The sequence below is a fragment of the Carlito syrichta genome, unplaced genomic scaffold, assembly GCF_000164805.1.
Source record: "Carlito syrichta isolate Samal-C Ts95f unplaced genomic scaffold, Tarsius_syrichta-2.0.1 Scaffold305681, whole genome shotgun sequence".
In the NCBI taxonomy this organism is placed as follows: domain Eukaryota; kingdom Metazoa; phylum Chordata; class Mammalia; order Primates; family Tarsiidae; genus Carlito; species Carlito syrichta.
The window spans coordinates 314,568-326,541 of NW_007249777.1; the positions used below are offsets into that span (position 1 = coordinate 314,568).

Genomic DNA, 11,974 nt, shown 5'->3' on the forward strand with positions numbered 1-11,974 from the left:
AATATGCCAAATTAAAAAATGTGACAGTGTGGTGGCTCATGCCTGTAATCCCAGCACTTCGGAAGGCTGAGGTGAGAGGTTTGCTTGAGCCCAGGAGTTCAAAACCAGCCTGGACAACACAGCAAGACCTCTTATCTACAAAAAAATTAAAAATTAGCCAGGCATGGGAACAGTACATCATATGCCACGTGTTAATCTTCCAGTATCTGTTCTTGGAAACCCAAAGTTGAGTGCGTGAACCCTCAGGCTGGAAGGAGAGCTCTCAAAAGCAAGCTCCCCTGTTAAATGCTTTGGGACTTGGCATAGCCCCCAGTCTGGAGACGTCCGAGCAGTCAAGGTGATGCACTGCTTGGTGTAGTGAATATCACGGGGCTCTTGATATAAATGGCCTGAAAAGATGCCACACTTGTGATAAGCTTGTGTCCACTAGGATAGCTGTTGAGTGCTTCACTCTTGTTCATTCTGTCCTTCATTCAATACTGAATGGCCGTGAAACCCCATGCCCAGGAGTTGGGATCTTACAAAATTGAATTCAGACATTGGCCTGCCCTTGCGGAGCCTGTAGTCCAGTCTCCCACCCTATGCATGTGGCAGACTGCTGTCCAGTTGCAGGAGGGCACCGCGCCTCTGATGACCTGTTCTTTTTCTCTTTTTCTTTTTCTTGTCTTTTCTCCCATTCCCCACCCCAAAGGTCAGCATGTCAGGGTGTTTCAGGGCAGAATTGCCAGGTCATATGTAACTAAAAACAATCTGGTACAGTGTTCTGTGAGCTGTTAGCAGAAATTCTTTGGTTTTCTTCTTGCACCTCGACTAGGACCTGAGTGTGCCTTTCTTTCTGGATATAGGTGCACCAATCAATTCTGACTATGCGTGGCGGTTCTGTCATTTGAGTAGGGATAGCCCAGAGAGACAGAGAATGTCCGGAGGTGGGGGAGGGAGGAGGAGGCCTGTTTGGTAGCTGGGGTTGGGGAACAAGGTAGAGGCAGAGAGGATCCTGATTCTCTAATGACCAGGGAGGTGTAGACTTTGTGGTCAGTGCAGTCACTGCCGCCCTGAGCCCTGAGAAGCGGAGGCGTGGAGACCTCTTGCATTCACTTTTTCAACTAATCACAGAGGAGCTCACAGTTATGAAGAGGAGGAGGAAGACGAGGATGGAACAGACTCTTCTGGAGGCCAGGGCTGAGGGACGCTGATGCCTGGGCATCCTTAGCCACAGGGAAGGCCTTGCAGAAGGGGCAGCACTGAGTGGTGCTTTAATGGCTGACATGGCTCCTCAAGGTAAATCAGAGAAGAAAGCACAACAGGCAGAAGGGATGGGATTCCTTGGCCAGGCTTTTGTAACTCCAGGCATCCATGAGCATCTCTGCCGTCCCCCTTGGTTCCCAGGGCTGCCTGAGGACATGGCAGGCAGAAGAGAGAATGGCTGTCCTCCTGCCTCCTTTGACACAGACATTACCCCAGCCAGCCTCTCCCTCAGTCCCCACAGTTAGCCTCCCATGTGACAGTTGAGTGGCTAAAGTACCCGCCCAGAGAGAGCACACATCATCAAGAGCAAACCCAGAGAGGCCATCTCTGATGCCGCAGTGCACGCTTTGACCCAGTGCAAACGTCCTCTCCATGAATGGTCTTGCTGGAGGGATTCGGCCAGGCCATGGGACCCTGTGCTCATGACACTGGACTTGGGAACTCAGGGCCCCAAACTCACCAGTCTGTGGAAGCACCGGGCCCTGCCTCCCACCTGGTCATGATACTGGACTCCAGGCCCTGTGGAAACTGCTCGATCCATCACCGTCCCAAAGGCCATGTTGTATGTGGATCATTCATGCTAAGGCATAAGTTTTCAAGATATAGTTTCTGAGATATTTTAAACGAACAAACAAGGGACACTGTAGGACCCGGAGTCAGAGCATCACCCAGATTCTCCATCGTTGTATGTCTCTGACAAAGATGGAATCTCTGAGCATCAGTTTCCTAATATTTTGAATGAGAGCTTTGTGCCTGTAATCCCTAAGGTCTGTTTTAGCACTGACATGATCCCTCTTTCCTTGATGGTAGAAGTCCCATCTTGAGACTTTCTTTTTTTCTTTTTTTGAATTGGAGTCTCACTCCGTCGCTCAGGCTGGAGTGCAGTGCACGCTCACGGCCATCACAGCATTGACCTGCTGGGCTCAGGTGATCCTTCCACCTCAACCTTCCAAGTAGCCAGAACTACAGGCGTGTGCTACCACGCCTGGCTAATTTTTTGATTTATTGTAGAGATGAGCTCTCACGAAGTTGCCCAGGTTGGTCTCGAACCCATGGGTTCAGGCACTCCTCTCACCTTGGCTTCCCAAAGTGCTGGGATTACAGGCTACAGGCTTGAGCCACCATGCCCAGGCAGGACTTTCTTTTCTTTTTTTTAATGGAGTCTCAGTTTCTTGCCCAGGCTGAAGTGCAGTGATGTGCTCACGGCCACTGCAGCCTCAACTTGCTGGGCTCAGGCGATCCTTCTGCTTCAGCCTTCCAAGTAGCTAGAACTACAGTTGAGCCACCATGCCTGCCTAATTTTTTTTTTTTAATTGTAGAGACAAGTTCTCACCAAGTTGCCCAGGCTTGTCTCGAACACTTAGACTCAGGTAATCCTCTCACCTCTGCCTCCCAAAGTGCCGAGATTACAGGCATAAGCCACCATGCCCGGCTGTCTTTAGAGACTTTCGAGGATTGCATGTACAATTACACATATGGACAGGAGGCAGGAAACGTGATCTCAGTTCAACAGAGGAGCCCTGGCCATCTCTCATCACAGGATAAATGCTCCTAGTAGGAATTAATTGCTTTATGTTTTAACTATTCTTATACTTGGCACTTGGGAAGACACTACTCTGCGTTGTTCTAATCTAGTGGGACATGGCCACACACATTTCAAGTACAATAAAACATTGAGCCAATTACGTTGTAATGTGTCTGCACACTCTGAGCTTCCAGCTCGGTGCCAGCCGCCCTGCCCCATATGGGCTGACCAAGCGGATCAGCTGCACCAGGCAGATTGGGCTCTGGCACTTGCGAGTGGCCCTGGCACCTCCCTCTCCACATGGTGCGAATGCCTTCTGGAAAGGCCTCATGCATACTGTGTTTCCTTGGTATTGCTCCACTCCCTTCCCATCTAGCCCACTGGTTATTAGTCCAGTATCAGTGCTGGTACAAATGACCCTGTCTAAAGAAGTTCTGTCCCCCTGGCTTCTTAATGACACACCTTCATCTTTTGTGGACTATGGAGGAAGAGGAGGACTTCAAGATTCCACTTGTCAGGGCTACACCAGTAGTCCTAGCTACTCGGGAGGCTGAGGCAGGAGAATCACCTGAGCCCAGGAGGTCTAGGCTGCAGTGAGCTATGATCACAGCACTGCACTCCAGCCTCGAGTGACATAGCGAGATCCTGTCTCAAAAAAAAAAAAAAAAGAAAGATTTACTGGCTGACAAGGCCCCTCAAGGTAGAGGGGATGGGATGTCTTGGCCAGGCTGCTGTAACTCTAGGCATCCGTGAGTCTCTGCTGTCCCCCTGGGTCCCCAGGGCTGCCTGAGGACAGGGCGGGCAGAAGAGAGAATGGCTGCCTTCTTGCCTCCTTTGTGGTAGACACTTCCCAGCCAGCCTCCCCCTCAGTCCCACAGTTAGGCTCAGCACGAGGAGGAGATGAATTATGAATTAGAAAGGTGTGATGAATTGGAGCCTCTCTGTAGATGGTGTCTCTGTTTTTCTCCTGCCTTCTCTTTCTCGGCTGTGATTTAGAAATGATGCTTCAGCCTATGCTCAGCTTGCAGCCTGCTAAGAGGTCACTTGGAAATCAGTTGGGGAGGAGGGATGCTCACTAGAGCACAAGCGTTTCCTTCCTACACATAACTGAAGTGAGCTCCACTTCTGTTTCTTCCTGTAGCTGGGCCCCCCTGAGGGTCTTTCTTGAGGAGCCACTTGGCCTGGTCCTCTCTCTGTCCCTTTTCTGCAACCTTGTATAATTGAGCTGGAAACCTGGCCATGATTCCTGTAGCCAGGTGTCTATGGGTAAGAAAGGATGTTGCTATTCTAGAAGCAGCAGGGACTCCCGCCGTCTTGAGTACTACTGCTGTGCCCTCTTTAAAGAAGTCTCTACAAAAAACTCATCTCTACAAAAAATAAGCCGGGTGTGGTGGTACATGCCTGTAGTCCCAGCTACTTGAGAGACTGAGGTGGAAGAATCACCTGAGCCCAGGAGGTCAAGGCTGTGGTGAGCCATGGTCTTGCCACTGCACTTCAGCCTGGGTGACAGAGACCCCGACTCAAAAAAAAAAAAAAGAAAAGAAAAGAAACAGTCTCATAGGCTATGGTGTGCAGTGGCTGCCAAGCTGTCTGGTGACTGAGGTGTCTGGGGGAAGCATGTAATTTTGGGGTCAGGCACATTTAGCTGAAATCCAGTCTTTGCCACCTTCTAGGTGTGTCAGCTTGGCTAGGCTGTTAAGCCTCTTTGAGCCTGTTTTCTCATTTGCCGTGTGGCAGTCATGAAGGTGTCTACTTTCCAGGACTGTGTGGCGTTATAAAGTGAGCAGTGCAAGTGACCTGGCACCTGCAGACCTCCAGCCAGTTTCGTGCGTGCCCTCAATTCCATTTGCTGTGCTTGTATTCATTTGATGAAAGAATTACTATGCCTGTGCATTTCAGAATTAAGGACCGTTATCACAAACACATGATTACATGTGGCAACTTGAGTTACAAAAGATTGCTTCTAAAACTTTCAGTTTCTTCCAGGCATGGTGGCTCACACTTGTAATTCTAACATTTCGGGAGGCTGAGGAGGGAGGATCACTTGAGGCCAGGAATTTGAGACCAGCCTGGGCAACATAGCGAAACCCAGCATAAATAAGCTGGATGTAACTGAGCATGCCTCTAGTCCCAGCTATACAGGAAGCTGAAGTGGGAGGATTGCTGGAGCCCAGGAGTTTGAGGCTGCAAGTGAGCTATGATTGCACCACTGCCCTCTATCCTGAGTGACAGAGTGAGACCTGTCTTTAAAACAAACAAAAGCTCTGTTTCTTCCAGGTATTACTTCTACTTTCAGATACTGCTACTTCCCATATTTATTTCAAAGAAAAAAATGTCTTATCATTTGTACCTTATTCCCATTGAAAAGTAGGAATTTGGGCCTCTTACTTTTTATTTATTTATTTATTTATTTTTGAGTCAATCTGTCCCCCAGACCGGAGTGCAGTGACAAGCCCATGCCTCACCACAGCCTCGACCTTCTGAGCTCAGGCAAGCCTTCCATCTCAGCCTCCCGAGTAACTGGGACTACAGGCGCACACCACCACACCCAGCTAATTTTAGGGTTTTTTTTTTTTTTTTAACAGAGACAAGGTCTTACTGTGTTGCCCAGGCTGATCTTGAACTCCTAGGCTCAAACGATCCTCCTGCCTTGGCCTCCGAAAGTGCTGGGATGGCAGACGTGAGCCACTGCACCTGTTACTCTTTATTTCCTATGAAATTAGAGCCTGTTTTATGGGAGGTTGTGTGACTCACAGGTAACTGCTTACAAAGTGTGGCCCCTGACTGCGTGAGGATGCATTTCTTTCCAAAGAGTAGGTGTTGAGCGTGTCCAGAGCAGCTGGGTTTCCAGGCTGGAGATGTGGCAGCTCGTGCTGGATTCGATGCCTGGAGATGGAGCCCCACACCTTATCCAGGAGCCTCTGCTCCATGGCCCAATGCAGGCAAAAACAGCCTCCACCACAGAGAATGCCGGAGAGGGGGCTGGAGGCGAATGGGCTTGGAAGTCTAGCTCCACTGTGTGCCCTGTGACACCAGGCAAGACACCGCAGTTTCTTCCTCTGTAGGGCCGGTTCTGTTTTGCAAATCCTAACTATACAGAGACGTTAAGATGTGTCATGCAAGCTCCAGTTATCATGTTCTGTTCTATCTACAGGGAATTTTTTTTTTTTTTAGTTGGAGTCTCACTCTGTCCCCCACACAGGAGTGCAGTGGCCACCGCAGCCTCGACCTGCCAGGCTCCAGCAATCCTTCTGCCTCAGCCTTCCAAGTAACTGGAAATACAGGCATGTGCTACCATGCCCGGCTAATTTTTTTGATTTATTGTAGAGATGAGGTCTCGCCAAGTTGCCCAGGCGGGTCTCGGACCCGCAGACTCAGGCAATCCACTCACCTCAGCCTCCCAAAGCGCTGGAATTACAGGCTGAGCTACCGAGCCCAGCTACAGGGAATTATTTTTATGTATTTTTTTTTTTAGTGGAATCTCACTCTGTCACTCAGGCTGGAGTGCATCTCACAGCCACCCCAGCGTCGATCTGCTGGGCTCCGCGATCCTTCTGCCTCAGCTTTCCAAATAGCCAGAACTATCAGGCGCACGCTACTGCACCTGGCTAATTTTTGCTTTGTTGTAGAGACGAGGTCTCACCAAGTTGCCTGGGCTGGTTTCGAACCCACAGGCTCAGGCAATCCACGCGCCTCGGTCTCCCAAAGTGCCGGGCGGGGAATTCTTTATGAAGCACTTAATATATAAGGGCTAATCATAGTAACAACACTATTCAGTAGAAAGGGATAATAATAAATAATGGATGTATCAATAGTTTGTGTTAAGAGCAAGCAAGAGACAGTGTGTGGGAAAAAACAAAAAAGCAAGCACCAGCCTGGGATACACAAGACCTGGTGGTCATTCCCAGGCTGGGACTTGCCTGCCTCCCTGCCAGTGGGCAAGTTGCCTGAGTTTGCCCATCTCAGCCCCCTCCTCCAGTGGAAACTGGGTCCCTTGTAAGGACCAAAGCACTCATAAATGTGAAAGGGGGCCTGGCATGGTGGCTCACACCTGTAATGCCAGTCCTTTGAGAGGCCAAGGTGAGAGGATTGCTTGAGCCCAGGAGTTTCAGACCAGCGTGGGCAACATGGCAAGATCATGTCTCTAAATAATAATAAATAATAATAATAAGCCTGGTGTGGTGTCACATGTCTATAATCCCAGCTATTCGGGAGGCTGAGGCAGAAGGATCATTGAGCCCAGGAGCTTGAGGCTATGGAGAGCCATGATCATGTCACTGTATTCTAGCCTGGGCAACAGAATAAAACTCCTACTCAATAAATGAATGAATGAACGAATAAGGAAAGGCTTTGAAAACTTAAGCCCTATCCAAGTAGAAGCCATGGTGTCCATGCTTTCTGTGCCTGCAAATCATTCCTTGCGTTTTTACACTTTCCCGTCCCTTTTCCTCAGGGCACTGGTGGTGATGCCATCAGGTGCTTTTGACATATCATCTCAGAAAACCATGGTCATAAAAACCTTTGCCAGAATGCCGTAATAAATTTTACTTACTTTATGTGTGTTTTAAGTTCTTTTGTCAAGACAGAAATATTTATGTCTCTTGTTCGGCAACAAAGAAACACACATTTAGTCTGTGTTAGTATACATGTATGTGTACAGATCGTTTTCATATGTCCTCACCCCATAATCGGAATGAATTTGTGTGTTTTCCTTTGCGTTTCCCCATTGTGGACTCTGCCTTTACCACAGCCACGCGGATTTGCTGTGTGGACCACAGCCCTATCCGGCTGCACCCTAGCAAACCTTACCCAGATGGAAGAGAATGGCTCTGTAACTTGTGTTGTAGTTATTGAGAGTCAAATGATTGAGTGTATTTTTGATATCTTTTTCTTTCTTGGGTAGCTCTGAAGTCCGTTTTTTAAAGTCAGCTAAGTTTGGAAGATAAGCTCATTCGCAAAACCCTCAGGACAATCCAAAATCATAGATGATACCTTAGCACCAGTTTTGCTTTGTGTATATCATTCACCTGTTTCACAAAGCTGTGATCTCCCCCACACCAAAAGCACAGGAGAAAGATGAACAGTATCAGTCAGCCACCGTTCTCATTACATATGACAACAGGAGATTTTAAACACATAGAAATAACATCAATAATATAATGACGTGGTGTGATATAACACAACATAGTATAAATAATAAATGGCTGTTTGGGTATCATCTAAGTTTTACCAGACTCAGAGGCTTAAAGATCAAATCAAAATTGCCAAATACAAGGCCAGGCACAGTGGCTCGCGCTTGTAATCCCTACACTTTGGGCGACCGAGGCAAGGTGAGAGGATTGCCTGAGCTCAGGAGTTTGAAACCAGCCCGGGCAGCATGGCGAGACCTTGTCTCTACAATAAATCAAAAAATTAGCTGGGTGTGTTGGCACATGCCTATAGTTCTAGCTACTTGGAGTGCTGAGCTGGAAGGATCACCTGCGTCCAGTAAGTTGAAGCTGCAGTGGCCGCGATCATGCCACTGCACTCCAGCCTGGGCAACAGAGTGAGACTCCAACTCAAGAAAAAAAAAGTTAAATATAGTCTCTCAATTATTGAGGCTTATCATTCTGTTACTAATGAGAACTATCCAAAATTTCCAAATTTTAGCTCTCATTCCTGGCTGTACCTTTGGCAGGTATGAAAAATCACATGGTGTTTTCCTGTCCCAACTCCTTTTAATAAGTTTGGTGAGGTAGTTTAGCATCATGGTTAACAATACTGGTTTTAAGGCCGGGCCCAGTGGCTCACACCTGTAATCTCAGCACTTAGGAAGGCCAAGGCGGGCATATTGCTTGAGCCCAGGAGTTCAAGACCAGCCTGGGCAACATAGCAAGACATTATCTCTACAAAAAAATCAAAAAATTAGTTGGGGTGGAAGGATCGCCTGAGTCCAGGAAATCAAGGTTTCTGTGAGCCATGATTGTCATGATCATGCCACTGCACTCAGCCTGGGTGATAGTGAAACTCCACTCAAAAATATATGTATAATGTGTGTGTGTGTGTGTGTGTGTGTGTGTGTGTGTGTGTAAGTTTTAGCCAGGCGTGGTGGCTCACACCTGTACTTTGGGAGACTGAGGCAGGAGGAGGATTGCTTGATCTCAGATCTTACCCAAAAAAAAAAAAGAGAGATCCAGGAGTGGTGGCGTGTGCCTGTAGTCCCAGCTACTTAGGAAACTGATACAGGAGAATCACAGGAGGTGGAAAAAAAACAACTCAGTTTTAGGGTCAAACTTCCTCTGTTTTGGTCACATTTCTGCTACTAGATGTGTGTCTTGGTAGTTACTTGACATAATGACTTAAACAAGCCCAACTAAGTTGACTTATATAACTAGATAGTATGTTCTTACAGAATACTTTCATGTTATTGTATTTTTTGGCTTTTTGTGATTATTTGTTAATTTAAGAAAGCTATCAGGGACAAAAACAAAATGATGCTTCTTAGACCTTAAGACAATAGAAGATGAAGTGATGGAAATATGTATTTTCAGAATTTTACACCCATCTAGTATAGTCACGCTTATTACTTAAGAAGATTTTAATGGACTTCAGATGCTCATAGATGTTCTGAGATTTCTCTGGAAGTTCAGCTTGTTCTCAACTCCAAACTGAATGAGGGCTATAGGCATCCAGGTGTAGGTATTGTGCAAGACCAACTGACAGGTCATACTTGGCTAAGCTCTGTAAGGAGCTAAGAAGCCAGGACTGCATGAGCCTATTAAAAGCCAGCACTGGGATCGGGTGCAGTGACTCATGCCTGTAATCCCAGCATTTTGGGAGGCCAAGGAGAGAGGATTGCTTGAACCAGGAAGTTCAAGACCAGCCTGGGCAATTTAGCAAGACCTCATCTTTACAAAAAAAATCAAAAAATTAGCCAGGTATGGTGGCACACACTTGTAGACCCAGCTACTTGGGAGGCTGAGGTGGAAGTATCACCTGAGCTCAGGAGGTCAAGGCTGTGGTGAGCTGTGACAGTGCCACCGCACTCCAACCTGGGTGACAGAGTATGAGAATCCGACTCAAAAAAAGAGCAAACGCTGACTGGCCTTCTTTTTAGCTGCCATCTGTGGAAGTCCCTTCAATCTAGATGGGAAAGAACCAAGGCCCAGCAAGGTCAGGAGATTACATTAGTCGTTGGCAGAATCATGTCTGGAAGCGTGGGTCTGCTGACCTCCAGGACAGGGCTCTCCAGAACCATTCCAGCATTAGGTGGGAGATAAACACGGCATAACCCGGTTCTTCCTGCTCTGCTGGAAGAAGACATGGCGTTTTAGAACACAGAAATTCATTGAACATTGAAACATTTGCTGTTGTATTGCCGTCTCCGCTCCTTTAGAAATTATCTTGGGAAAAACTAGGAAAAGTTATTCCGTTGACCAGTGATGACCCGTTATTGTTCCTTTTGTCAACAGGCAAGATGATGATGAAGCCCTGGCAGCTTCCTGTGTCCCAGGCCTTGTAGAAATAAATGGGACAGACGTGCTTCAGAGTTCTAATGTGCATCACATCGGACCTTATTTAAGGAAGCGTTAAAAGGAACCCCGCCGTTACCTACTGAGAAGGCTCTGTGGCCTCAGGCATTGTTTCTGATCGAATCCAGAGGTTGCAAGCATGCCTCCCTCTATTACCTGTTGGAGCAGGCTTAATTTTATAAATTTTAAACACAAACTCTATGAGTTTCTAGTTCATAATTGTTCTTTTTGAGGATCCACTCAGATGAACAGTATTGCATCCGTAAGAGATACGCACTTCCACGGGACCAGAATTGATGGGAATATCAGTGGCGACACATTCCAACGGTAGCATCATCCAGTACCAGAGACGGAGAGGCCAGATGGCAAGGAAACCCTTCAGGGGGAGCGTCATGTTGGGTTGGACCTGCAGATGACTAGATCCATAGCTTTAGTAGACCAAGACTTTTTTTCTTGAACCCAATCCGTGTAGACCGTGTGGTTCTTGACCCGGTGGCTTTAATCCATGATTATTAGATATCTCTTCAAACCATGAAAGTCTTGAGCTTTCCTTTTAAAAAAAAAATTGTGATGCAGCTTCGAGAAAATCCAGGGTTCCCTTGTAGTCTTCCGAGTATCTCACTTCAGCCTTCCTCTCCTGTTGTCATTAACAGCAGGTACCCAGGTGTAGACAAGAAGCCTTGTGGGAGAGTCAGGCAATGACGATGAGCAGGCATACTACATTGTATCGTAAACATACTTTATAAGTACGTTTCTTATCAACTTCTTATTCAGGCGGAGATGATGAAAGCTTGCTGCACCCATCCAGATCAGAATTTGTGTTTTGGAAATTACCAGAATACCTGCAGGGAAAAAAAAAAAAACTCAATGATGAGCACTCTTCACACCCAAAAGAATATTTTTTATCATTCCTTTATTTGTTTTGGCTCTGTCAAAAATTAAAATGCTTGGAATGCTGTAGTCTGTGGTCTCTCGAAATTTAATCAGTGAGAACCTAACACTTTCACAGTATGCTGTCACTTTGGACATTCATAATAAAAGATGAAACTGACTTGGGTTGTTAGTCGTTTGTTTTGCTTTGTAGCTCAGCGCATCTTTCATGGTCCACGTTTGCCTAGGAACTGAGCAATTTGTATTGCCATATACACAGACGTAGAGATACATAGTTCGAGCCTTTCACTGTCTCTTTCATTGAATCGCTGTTATTTTCTCTTTTTATTTGTTGAAAGGTCAAGATATTTTTGAATGCCAAGGTCTTTTTGAATATGCATTCTACAACATGGATTTAAGTTCTTTCCTGGGGATTGTACCTAAGCTTTCTTGAGTTTCTCCTTACAATATATTTTCTATTCATTGGTCATAATTATATATTCTGTTAAATAATAACTAGAAAACTGGAGAGGGCTATGGGTAGCATAGTGGCCCCTCTAGGCTTTTCCGTGGCGTCTTTTTTGTGTGACTCTCCGCCCAGTGTGTTGGAGTATGGTTTCACATCTTCCATCATAATGGAGTAAGAAATAAAACAGCTCCAAAGAAATCCAGACACGTGAGCCCATGTAGAAAACTTCAGTCTTGCTTGACATTTTTACCAAACTTGGTATGGCAATAAGAAACACTCCCTTTCTGTCTACTCTTTGGTAACTAAACCTGCAATTGGCAAACAGCCACCCAGCTCCCCGCCCCCCACCCCCCA

General features: G+C 46.6%; 1 protein-coding gene across 1 annotated transcript in view; it reads left to right on the forward strand.

The window, feature by feature from the left end:
• Positions 1-11,332, forward strand: part of SCAF8 (SR-related CTD associated factor 8) — a 164,861-nt gene extending 153,529 nt beyond the window's left edge. The window contains exon 21 of the mRNA XM_021714580.1: positions 10,222-11,332. The gene's annotated coding sequence lies outside the window, so the exon portion shown is untranslated. The remainder of the gene's footprint in view (positions 1-10,221) is intronic.
• The last annotated feature ends 642 nt before the right edge of the window (positions 11,333-11,974 follow it).